The 12,170-nt window shown below is 42.4% G+C and overlaps 1 protein-coding gene and 1 pseudogene across 1 annotated transcript in view; one reads left to right on the top strand and one right to left on the bottom strand.

The window, feature by feature from the left end:
• The window catches only part of Chchd6 (coiled-coil-helix-coiled-coil-helix domain containing 6), a 226,844-nt gene that overhangs the window by 125,416 nt on the left and 89,258 nt on the right, over nucleotides 1-12,170 (top strand).
• On the bottom strand, nucleotides 2,475-3,452 carry LOC134486610 (glyceraldehyde-3-phosphate dehydrogenase-like; annotated as a pseudogene).

The raw sequence follows: 12,170 nt of genomic DNA, 5'->3' as shown, positions 1-12,170 counted from the left end.
CATACAGCTGTAGCATTTTCTTTCTTTTTTTTATTCCATTTGTTTACATCTTGTATGATATTTCACTTCCTGGTTACCCTCTCTACCAACCCCTCATACCATAATATCCCACTTTCTGGTTACCCCTTTACCACCACCCCCATCCCACAGACACCCTCCCCCCTTCCCTTTGGCTGTATGAAAGTGCTCCCTAACCCACCCATACTCTCCCACCCCACCCCTCCAGCATCCCTCTATGCTGGGACATCAAGCCCCCCTGAGACCAAGGGCCTCCTCTCCCGTTGCTGTCAGGCAAGACCATCCTCTGCTACATATGTATCTGGAGCCATGGATCCCTCCAGGTACACTCCTTGGTTGGTGGTCTAGACTCTGAGAGAACCGGGTGGTCAGGCCAGCCTATGTTGTTCTTCTAGTGGGGTTGTGATCCCCCTCTGCTCCTCCAGACCTCCCACCAGCTCAGCCAGGTTCCCTGAGCTCTGTCTGATAGTTGGCTCCAAGGATCCACATCCAACTGAATTTCAGAGAAAACAACTTCCCAACAAGTGTTCACAATGCTCTAACAGTACTGTGAAATACAGTGCTACAAGTGTCTAGCCAAGGAACCTGACCTAGGCTGGATTTGCAGAGAAAATGACACTTGAACTGACTCCTATGAGATGAAGAGCTGCCAGAGGAAGGAAAGGGAAGCTATTACAGCATGTGCAAAAGCCCTAAGACAAGAAGTCTTGTAGTTCACTTAAGGAACTGAAAGATGGCTGTGTAGCCAGAGTAATGAGCAGAAGAGAGGTGTAGGTGAAGTTCTAGAAGTAAGCAGGGGCTGTGTTGATATCACATGGACTATTTTACATTTGTTGTTAAGAATGCAAAGTGCATCCATGTGCTATTTTTATTTAGTAACACCTCAAACAACCTTGGACCACATGGGCAGTAGCCTAGAGGAACACAGAAGGGCTGAACACTTACTTCTACAGCATTGCACACCAGTGGGCACAGACCTCTGAGCAGCCAATCTTGTGAGACAGCAGCACAGGCCGCTGTGTACAGCACACCATGCTTGGTAATCACTGCTAATTTCTTATCTCCAGCTAATCAGCATTAATCGTCCCAGTAGTCCCTTTTATTTTTGACTAAAGCCACATGGCAGAAGCTGCTGAGTTCTGCTGCTTGCAGGAGCTGGAACATGATCCCCTTGTTCTAATACATTATCACTACCTTCCTGGTTTCCAGCTCTTTCACTGCCTAAGTCTGGCTGTCCTGAATCTTGATCTGTATGTAGATTGATCTTAAACTCAGAGATCTGCATGCCTGTCTCCTGTGACTAAAAGTGTATATCACCATGCCTGAAGCAAGTTCACCAGGAACTCGCTCTCAAAAAAACTCAGAAATCTTCTGTTTTATCTCTTAGAACATAGGATTCGGGTCCATTTCACTTTCCGGTGGCCCCTTTAAGACTAGAAACATATATTTTATGTTTTTCCTTTCTCAACTTGCTACACTTGTTCAAAGTGCTCTTCATGAGACTTAACCAGAGAACAAAGAGTATGATGGGCATCTCTGAAACTTTCCTTCTCAGTGTAATTAATCTGAGTCTCTTTACCTTAGCCTCAAGCAGACTCTTTAGACATGGGCAAAAAATAACCACATTCTTCACCAAAATACCACAGAAACAGTCTCTAGGCCACATACCAAAATTCTCCACTGAAACCATTTGGGCCAGGTCCGAATAGTTCCAATCACTCTCAGTAACAAAGTCTTCCATATTCCTACTAGGATAGCTCATTAAATCCCATTTAAAGAATTCCACTGCTTTCCAAATCCAAAGTCCCAAAATCCACATTCTTCCATACAAGTGCATAGTTAGGCCTATCACAGCAATCCCCCAGTCCCTGTTACCAGTTTCTGTCTCAGTTAGGGTTTTACTACTGTGAACAGACACCATAATGAAGGCAGTTCTTATAAGCACAACATTTCATTGGGGCTGGCTTACAGGTTCAGAGGTTCAGTCTAGTATCATCAAGGCAGAACATGGCAGCATCCAGGCAGGCATGGTGCAGGAGGAGCTGAGAGTTCTACATCTTCATCTGAATGCTGTAAGTGGAAGACTAGCTTCCAGGCAGCTAGGGTGAGGGTCTTAAACTCAGACCCACAGTGACACACCTACTTTATGAAGGCCACACTTCCAAATGGTGCCACTCCCTAGCCGAGCATATGCATTTCATGTTCAATGAAAGCCATTGGCATTTCGTCTTTTGGAAACTCTGCTCAATTTTTTTTTGAGGGTGCAGCAAACTTTATTGATGGTATTCAAGAGAGAATGGAGGGCTCCCTAGGCCCCTCCTGTTATTATGGGATCTGGGATGGAATTGTGAGGGAGATGCTCAGTGTTGGGGCTGAGTTGGGACAGGGACTCCTCAGAACTGAGGATGCCTCTCTTGCTCTCAGTATACTTGCTGGGCTGGGTGGTCGAGGGTTTCTTACTCCTTGGAGGCCATGTAGGCCATGAGGTCCACCACCCTGTTGGTATAACCGTATTCATTGTCATATCAGGAAATGAGCTTTACAAAGTTGTCATTGAGAGCAATGCCAGCCCCAGCATCAAAGGTGGAAGAGTGGGAGTTGCTGTTGAAGTCACAGGAGACAACCTGGTCCTCAGTGTAGCCCAGGATGCCCTTTAGTGGGCCCTCAGACGCCTGCTTCACCACCTTCTTGATGTCATCATACTTGGCAGGTTTCTCCAGGCGGCATGTCAGATCCACAATGGATACATTGGGGTTAGGAACATGGAGGGCCATGCCAGTGAGCTTGCCCACAGACTTGGCAGCACCAGTGGATGCAGGGATGATGTTCTGGGCTGCCCCACGGCCATCACGCTACAGCTTTCCAGAGGGGCCATCCACTGTCTTCTGAGTGGCAGTGATGGCATGGACTGTGGTCATGAGCCCTTCCACGATGCCAGAGTTGTCATGGATGACCTTGGCCAGGGGGGTTAAGCAGTTGGTGATGCAGGATGCATTGTTGACAATCTTGAGTGAGTTGTCCTATTTCTCGTGGTTCACACCCATCACAAACATGGGGGCATCGGCTGAAGGGGCGGAGATGATGACCCTTTTGGCCCCATCCTTCAGGTGAGCCCCAGCCTTCTCCATGGTGGTGAAGACACCAGTAGACTCCATGACATACTCAGCACCAGCGTCATCCCATTTGGTGTTAGCGGGATCTCGCTCCTGGAAGACTGTGATGGGCTTCCCGTTGATGACAAGCTTCCCATCCTCAGCCTTGACTGTGCCGTTGAACTTGCCATGGGTAGAGTCATACTGGAACATGTAGACCATGTAGTTGAGGTCAATGAAGGGGTCGTTGATGGCAACAATCTGCACTTTGTCAGAAGAGAAGGCAGCCCTGGTAACCAGGCGCCCAATACAGCCAAATCCGTTCACACCGAACTTCACCATCTTGTCTATGAGACGAGATTGGCTCTGCATGAGAAGATGCGGCTGTCTCTGGAACAGGGAGGAGCAGAGAGCCTCTGCTCAGTTTTTAATTGATTTTTTGGTCATTGTTGTTTTAATGCTCAGTTTTTTTAGTTCTTTATATATTCTAGATCCTAACCTCCTATCAGATATATAACTGTTTTAAAAATGTTTTTTATTTTGTTGGTTGCCATTTTGACTGAATGATAGTGTCCTTTGTAATACAGAAGTTTTTCTGTACCATAACAAATGAAAATTAATTTATTAATTGTTAATGTTTGGCACATAGATGTTTTTCCCCTTAGATTATATATCCTCTTGTTGGATTTTTCCTTTATTGAGTATATATTATCTTACCCTGTTTCGTTTTAGTTTTTCTGTTTTTTCAGATTTGAAAATTGCTACTATACTGCTTGTTTCTTGGGTCCATTTGCTTGGAATACCTTTTCTCTTTTTTTACTCTGGGGTGATATCTATCCTTGATGATGAGGTATTTCCCAGATGCAGCAGAAAGATGAATCCTGTTTTCTAGCAGTCTGTGAGTTTGTATGTTTTACTCAGGAGATGAGACCATTAATGTTAAACTTGTTAATGAGCAGTGTTTCTTGATTTCTGTTATTTTGTTGTGGCCTGGATATTTTTCCCCCTTCTTTTGATTTAGTATTCTGGAGTTATTTATTTATTGTATCCTTTTGGGTATGGTTAACCTCCTCAGAAGTAAGTTTTCACTGTAGTTTCTGTACAACTGAATTGGTAGATAGGAATTGCTCAAATTTAGTTTTGTCATGAAATTATTTTCTTTCCCTGCTGTTTGTGACTGATAATTCTGCGGGGTCTGTCAGAGTTTGTAGTACATCCATTTAGATCCCTCTGGCTTTCACAGTTTCCATTGAGAAATCAAGTGTTACTCTACTGAGTCTGCCTCTATATGTGACTTTGTCTACTTCCCTTACAGCTTTTAATATCCTCTTCTTATTCTCTACATTTAGTGTTTTGATTATTGTGTTGTGGGAAATTTCTCTTTGGTCCTGTCTATGTGGTGTCCTGTATGGTTCATGTACCTTGATAGGCACCTCTTGCTTAAGATTGGTGAATTTTCCTTCTCTTATTTTGTTTAAAAATATTTTTATGCCTTTGACCTAAGTTTTTTTCTCTTTTTCTATACCTATTATTCATAGGTTTAGTCTTTTCATGGTGTCCCAGATTTCCCAGATGTTTTGTGCCTAGATATTTTTATATTTAACTTTTTCTTTGACCTATCCATTTCTTCTTCTTTGTCTACACGCTCTGACATTCTGTCTTCCATGCCTTGTAATCTCTTGGTGAGGTTTCCCTCTGAGGTTTTTGTTTGATATCCTACATTTTTCATTCCGAGTTTTATTTTGATATGTATCTTCTTTAGTGATCCTTGTAAAAGTAACTTTAATTCACTTGTAGTAAATGTTATCTCTGCGGCTTATAGCTTCCCTCTGCTAACCTAGGCCTAGTCCTGGAAGCTTCTACCCTTCGTACAATTTAACCTAGGCCTAGAATGTGTTCAATCTCTGAGTCTTAATGCTGAGCAAAGACCACCCTTTCTAGTTTTCTCTTAGCTCTGCTGACTGGTCAGCTCAGCTGTTCCGGCTCAAACTCCTCTCCAAGCTGACTGATTTAAATTGGCTTCCCTCACTTCTGAGTTACTCCACTTGGTCTCAAACTAACTCTCTAGCAGTCTGGTCTAATCTTCTGGCTCATTTCCATTCTCTGGCTCATTCTGTCTTCACCTGTGTCTAGCTTCTTCTCTCTTCAACCTGTCTCTGTAAAACTCTGCTGGTAAAACTGTCTCTGAGTTCCACAAACTGACTGAATAGAACTGACTAGAATTCAGATATCTGTTTGCCTCTGTCTCCTGGGATTAAAGGAGTATGTGTATCCCAGCCAGATCACATAGACCTAGAGGGGTCTTTGGATGTGATCTCTTGCCAGAGCAGCCATGTTCTGAATTAAAATTCCTCTACAGATCCTTTTTTTACTTCCATGTGTTGAAATGTTTCCATTATTTCATTCATTTTTGTGTTTTCACTGCCTTAAGGCATTTATTCATCTTCCAGGCCCTTGAACATGCTCATAATTACTATTTTGACCTTCTTGTCCTGTGCTACAGCTGCATTGCATTCTCAGGGCCCATTGCAGTCGGCTGCTGGTTTGTTTGTGATTGTGTTGGGCCGGGGTCTCACCTCTGCAGTTATGGTGTTGATATCCAGTTTGGTCTTTGTTGAGTGACTGTCCCATTCTTTAGTTGTTGTTTCCCACTCTGGATCCTGGGCAAATATGGTGGCCAGAGGGTCTCTAGTAGAAAGTGCTTCTATAGGTTGACACAAAGGAATGGAGATGAGCTAGGAGGAAAGGCTAATGGCACCAGACAAAAGAGAACCCTGGCTCTGCCCTGGTGGTGGAGTATCCAGGTAATAGAGTGTGAAGAGGGGCTTCTTCAGGCAGACTGCAAGGACTAAGTTTGGAGAGACAGGAATGAAAAAGCTAGAGGTACCCTGAGTCTGCACCCAAAGCCGAATATGGAATTTTAAAATATATCCTAATCCTCTGAAATTCCTCAATATCTATTGTAATGTCTCCATTTTCTTCTAATTTTATTAGTTTAGACCCTGGTTTTTGGTTAATTTAGGTTTGTCAATCTTGTTAATTTTTTAAAGAACTAACTCTGTTTCTACTTCATTAAGTTAAGCTCTGAGTTTATCTCTACCTATCTACTTCTTTTCTTTTTCTTTCCTTTTGTGTGTGTGTTGGAGGGGGTTGTTTTTCTAAGGCCTCCATGTGCATCATTAAGTTGTTAATTTGAGATCTCTCAAAAATGTTTATGTAGGTACTTAATTCTGTGAACTTCCCTTTTAGGACTGCCTTCATTGTATCCCATAGTTTTAGATATTGCCTTTCCATTTTCATTAAAGTCTAGGAATTTCAAATTTCCTTCTGAATTTCTTCCTTGACCCAGTTATTGTTTGCTCATGTGCTGTTTAGTGTCTGTGTATTCACATGCTTCTTGCCATTCCTATTGCAGTACATGCCTTTCTTTATTGCATTGTGGTCAGATAAAATGCAGAATATTTTCATTTTTCCTTTATTTGTTGAGACTTGCTCTGTGTCCTAATATGTAGTTAATCTTGGAGAACGTTCCTTGGGCTGCTGTGAAGTACACGTATTCTTTAGTGTTTAAGTGTTATGTTTTGTAGATATGTTAGGTCCATTTGGTTTGTGATGTCATTCAACTCCCGAGTTTCTCTGTTGCCTTTTCTTCCCAGATGGCCTGTCTATTGATAGAGTGGTATTGACATCACACTATCACTCTGATGCTGTGAATATATTATTTCAAATCTAATAATGTTTCTTTTATGAAATTGGGTGCTTTAGAGTTTGATGCTTACATGCTAGAGTTGTAATCCTCTCTCCTTTAATGACTATGAAATGACCCTCCTTATCCCTTCTGACTAGCTTCAATCTGGTCTGTTTTGTCAAAGTTTAGAACAGCTGTGCCTGCTTGCTTTTCAGTTGTTTGAGGTGTTCATTGGGAATACCTTCTTATATCCATCTACCCTAAAGTGGTGGGTATCATTGTGGCGAGGTGTATTTCTTAGAGGTAGAAAAAATATAGACCTTATTTTCTGATCTAATCTATTTGTATCTCTTTATTGGGAAATTGATATCACTAAAATTAAGAGTTATTATTGAATAGTTTGTGTTAATCACTCATTTTGTTGCTTTTGTGGTGTTTCCTTAGACCTCTTTTGATTAAATGTTCTGGGTTTATTCATTCCCGGTTCCTTCTTGTGCGTGTTTTTTTGTTTTTTTTTGTTTGTTTGTTTGTTTGTTTGTTTTGTTTTGTTTTTTTTCTTCTCTTCAGAATTACATATTGCTTAAAGTAGTCTCTGTAGACTGGTTTAGTGGCACTTCTTAAATCTATTTTTACCTTAGGGAATTTTTCCTTCTTCAGTTACAACTGATAGTTTTGCTGGTTATGGTAGTCTGGGCTAACATATGCTATCTTTTGTAACTTTTTGTAGGACATAAGTTCAAGCCCTTCTTGGAATGAGAGGCAGCAGAAGAGTGGTCCACTCTGTTTGGTCTGGATAGAGACTTGTTTCTAGGTTCATGATACTTATCATGGGCTGTGTCTTCCAGTGTGCCAGTAACCCCTGATTTTATATCATACCATCTGCCTGTCAGTGCAAATGGTGGACTAAGGTCCTCTGCCAATCAATAAAAACATTGCCAAGTATTGAAAACAATTACAGAAATAGGGTTTACGTTTTAATATTTTTTTAGACAGGGTCTCCCTATGTAGTCCTTAGTCTAGAACATACTATGTAGACCTGGCTAGCTTCAAGCTTGTAGAGATCTGCCTGCCTCTGCCTCCTGAGTGCAAGTAATGGGATATGGGATTAAAATGTGTGTCACCACACCTGACACTTTGCCACAGTTCTGAAACCCAATACAAGAACATTGCATGGCGGTGGGAGAGTGGGGAGAGGATAGTGGGTTTCTGGAGGGCAAACCAAGAAATGGGATAACATTTAAAATATAAATAAAAATGCAATTAAAAAATAAAGGATCATAATAGCAAAATATGGGATACTTTTCAGTCAGAACAGCAAAGCTTTGGTCGTTTTTTAATTTTTTTTAGATGGTTGCTTTCTTTCTTTCTTTCTTTCTTTCTTTCTCTCATTTACTGGATTTTTTAATTTACATTTCAAATGTTATTCCCTTTCCCAGTTTCCTGTCCATAAACCCCCTATCCCTTCCCTCTCCCCTTCTTCTATAAGGGTGTTCCCCTCCCATCCACTCTCCCTTCCTGCCCCTCCCCCGACATTCCTTTACACTGAGGGTCCAACCTTGGCAGGACTAAGGGCTTTCCCTTCCTTTGGTGCCCAACAAGGCCATCCTCTGCTACATATGCAGCTGGGTCAGTTCACGTATAGTCTTTGGGTAGTAGTTTAATCCCTGGGAGCTCTGGTTGGTTGGCATTGTTGTTCTTATGGGATTGCAAGCCCCTTCAGCTCTTTCAATCCTTTCTCTAATTCCTCCAACAGGAGTCCCGTTCTCAGTTCAATGGTTTGCTGCTAGCATTTGCCTCTGTATTTGACATGCTCTGGCTGTGCCTCTCAGGAGAGATCTATATCCGGTTCCTGAGAGCATGCACTTCTTAGCTTCATCAACCTTATCTAGTTTTGGTGGCTGTATAAATATGGGCCACATGTGGTGCAGGCTCTGAATGGCCATTCCTTCAGTCTCTGCTTCAGATTTTGCCTCCATATCCTCTCCTATGAATATTTTTGTTCCCCCTTTTAAAAAGGAGTGAAGCATCTGCATTTTGGTCATCCTTCTTCTTGAGCTTCCTGTGTCCTGTGGATTGCATCTTGGGTAATTGGAGTTTTTGGGTTAATATTCACTTATCAATGAGTGCATACCAAGTGTGTTTTTCTGTAATTGGGTTACCTCACTCAGGATATTTTCTAGTTCAATCCATTTGCCTATGAATTTCATGAAGTCATTGTTTTTGATAGCTAAGTAGTACTCCATTGTGTAGATGTACCACATTATCTGTATCCATTCCTCTGTTGAAGGGCATGAGTTTTTGGGTTTTTGTTTCGTTTTTTTGTTATTTTTAATCTTAATCATTCTGACTGGTGTGAGGTGGAATCTCAGGGTTTTGATTTGCATTTCCCTGATAACTAAGCATGTTGAGCATTTCTTTAGGTACTTCTCAGCCATTTGATATTCCTCAGCTGAGAATTCTTTGTTTAGCTCTCTACCCCATTTTTTAATAGGGTTATTTGGCTCCCTGGAGTCTAACTTCTTGAGTTCTTTGTATATTTTGGATATTAGTCCTCTATCAGATGTAGGATTGGTAAAGATCTTTACCCAATCTGTTGGTTGCCGTTTTTTGTCTAATGACAGTGTCCTTTGCCTTACAGAAGCTTTGCAGTTTTATGAGGTCCCACTTGGCGATTCTTGATCTTAGACCATAAGCTTTGACCATTTCAACTGGCTCTATTTCACCTCTTCCTCTTCAAAGCTCCTTGATAGTCTCAAAAACCAGCAGCTCACAGGTAGTGTGTCAGCCTCTTGTCCAGACATCGTCAGACACTGGAGCTGGAGCTCCTGTCAGTGTTGTTACTGCCTCCTGTTTCTCTGAAAGACCCCACTTACAAAGTGTTCATCTGACCCAACTCAGTCTCACCGCAGACCTCCCTGTACCCCCAGAGATTTTGTGTAGAAGCAACCATAGATAATTGTGGAAAAGTAGCCATTTCTCAGCAGCCTGCAAAGGTGACTATTTGGGCAGCAGCCTGGTGCCAGGAAGTCTAGAAAGAAAAGTAAGGGCTTTGAAATTCCGCTACAGGTTCCTGGAAATTTAGACTATGTCGATGTCCACTGTGTGAGATACCAGAGACCCAGACCTAGTCCCTTGGTAATCGGGTTGGAAGAAGCTAAAGTCAAATCTCAAAGGAAGCAAGGTAGCCACACAGGAGGTGTCCTCAGCAAGATCAGGTGCTGCAACAGATTTGTATTAATTGGAGGCCATTTCTGTCATGGTAAAACTCTGTCTTTTCATTCACATCTTCCCTTCTCTGCTAGATCCCTCACATGTCAGCATTCTGACTGTTGGGGATTGGGTTCTAGTATTCTATCTCTCGGTGGTGGTAATGTACTCACTCTTACTTTCTCCCTTACAAATTTTAGGGTTTTGATGTAATACTAGCCAATACACAAAATGGCACACACTACAGTATTTATTTCCTTCCAGTGAAGGGTTTGGTGGTGCTCTGTATGACTGTATGGGTGTCTGGATCTCTGTATGACTGTATGGGTGTCTGGATCTCTGTATGACATTATAGGTGTCTGGATCTCTGTATGACTGTATGGGTGTCTGGATCTCTGTATGACTGTATGGGTGTCTGGATCTCTGTATGACTGTATGGGTGTCTGGATCTCTGTATGACTGTATGGGTGTCTGGATCTCTGTATGACTGTATGGGTGTCTGGATCTCTGTATGACATTATAGGTGTCTGGATCTCTGTATGACTGTATGGGTGTCTGGATCTCTGTATGACTGTATGGGTGTCTGGATCTCTGTGTGACTGTATGGGTGTCTGGATCTCTGTGTGACTGTATGGGTGTCTGGATCTCTGTATGACTGTATGGGTGTCTGGATCTCTGTATGACTGTATGGGTGTCTGGATCTCTGTGTGACTGTATGGGTGTCTGGATCTCTGTGTGACTGTATGGGTGTCTGGATCTCTGTATGACATTATAGGTGTCTGGATCTCTGTATGACTGTATGGGTGTCTGGATCTCTGTGTGACTGTATGGGTGTCTGGATCTCTGTATGACTGTATGGGTGTCTGGATCTCTGTATGACTGTATGGGTGTCTAGATCTCTTGAAAGTAACATCTACTTGTTTTTTTAATCCAAAGTAATCATCTTTTTTTCCTTAAGGATGAGATAATCAATTTAAATTTTACAATTATTTATTGGTAAATATCAATTTTAAAAATTAAGGGGCTTTAGTCAGTGAGTGGTGTGTGTACTGTTGGATCAGAGATCTGGCTCAGTGGGTGGTGTTTTCACTGTTGGATCAGAGATCTGGCTCAGTGGGTGCTTTTCAGCCTCCAGGCATCTCAGTGCTGCTGTCCAGGTGCTTTCCAGGGCAGCCATTGCATCCGAAGGCCTCCTGGAGAAGAATCTTTGCATGTTTCCTTCTGGCTGCTGGAAGCTTGATGGTCTGCAGCCCTTAGCCTCCCCCTTCCTCACAGCCCTCGGTTCATTATCATGTGGGTGTCTCCCTAGGGCAGCTCATAACATGGAAGCTCTGGGCTATGAGTAAGCAAGAGGGGCAGGAGAGCAGCAGAGCCGGAGATCAGAAGTGACATCACACTATGTTTGACATACTTGCTGATTAGCACTATCTCCAAGTCCAGCACACTCTTAGGGAAGGGAGCCACACAAGGCCTGAGCTGGAACTGGAGGAGAGTTTTTGCCTCATGGCTGCTTACCATATATTTCTGTAATAGCTCGTTTATTTTTTCTATAGATTTTTCAGTGTTTCCTCCTTGTTGTTGTCTGCCTACCTTTCTCCAACCCCTGTCTCTCTCCTTACTTCTGTATCTTGTCTCCTCTCCCTATCCTTCCTCTCAGCATGTTCCCTGCTGCCTTCTTGACTGCCTTCTATTCCCAGGGGCCCCTGCCCTCTGCCTCTGCCATTCTTTTGCTATGCTGGTAGCCATACACCTGGACTGGCCAGGTCCAAGCTTCCCCTTCTGTGTTTACGCTACCCCCACCTGCTACACTCAGTGACAGGCCCACTTCTCTTGTTTCCCTTTACTGCCCAGTGCTTAGTTCTTATTGTATCACACTGCAGTTTTTATTTTGAAGAATTGAGTACTTATGTCCTCTGGGGTTTGCCTATTTCATGCTCATAATTTCTTTTTTATAAATTAGAAGTCATTCCTTTGTCTTTGGGGCAACTTAAACAGTATATTAAAACATTTCATCAGGTGGGAGACTTTGATACCCTGCATTTTTGATGAGCCTATTTTATTTGTAATGTGATAATTTTGTATTGTTTAAGAGCATAAAAGTCCTTGTCTTCTAGAATAGCTCATTGAAGCCTACACAGATGAAGTGACTTACTGACATGCTTGGG

Source organism: Rattus norvegicus, chromosome 4, assembly GCF_021556685.1.
Source record: "Rattus norvegicus strain SHRSP/BbbUtx chromosome 4, alternate assembly SHRSP_T2T, whole genome shotgun sequence".
NCBI lineage: Eukaryota > Metazoa > Chordata > Mammalia > Rodentia > Muridae > Rattus > Rattus norvegicus.
This window is presented reverse-complemented; position numbering and strand designations above follow the sequence as displayed.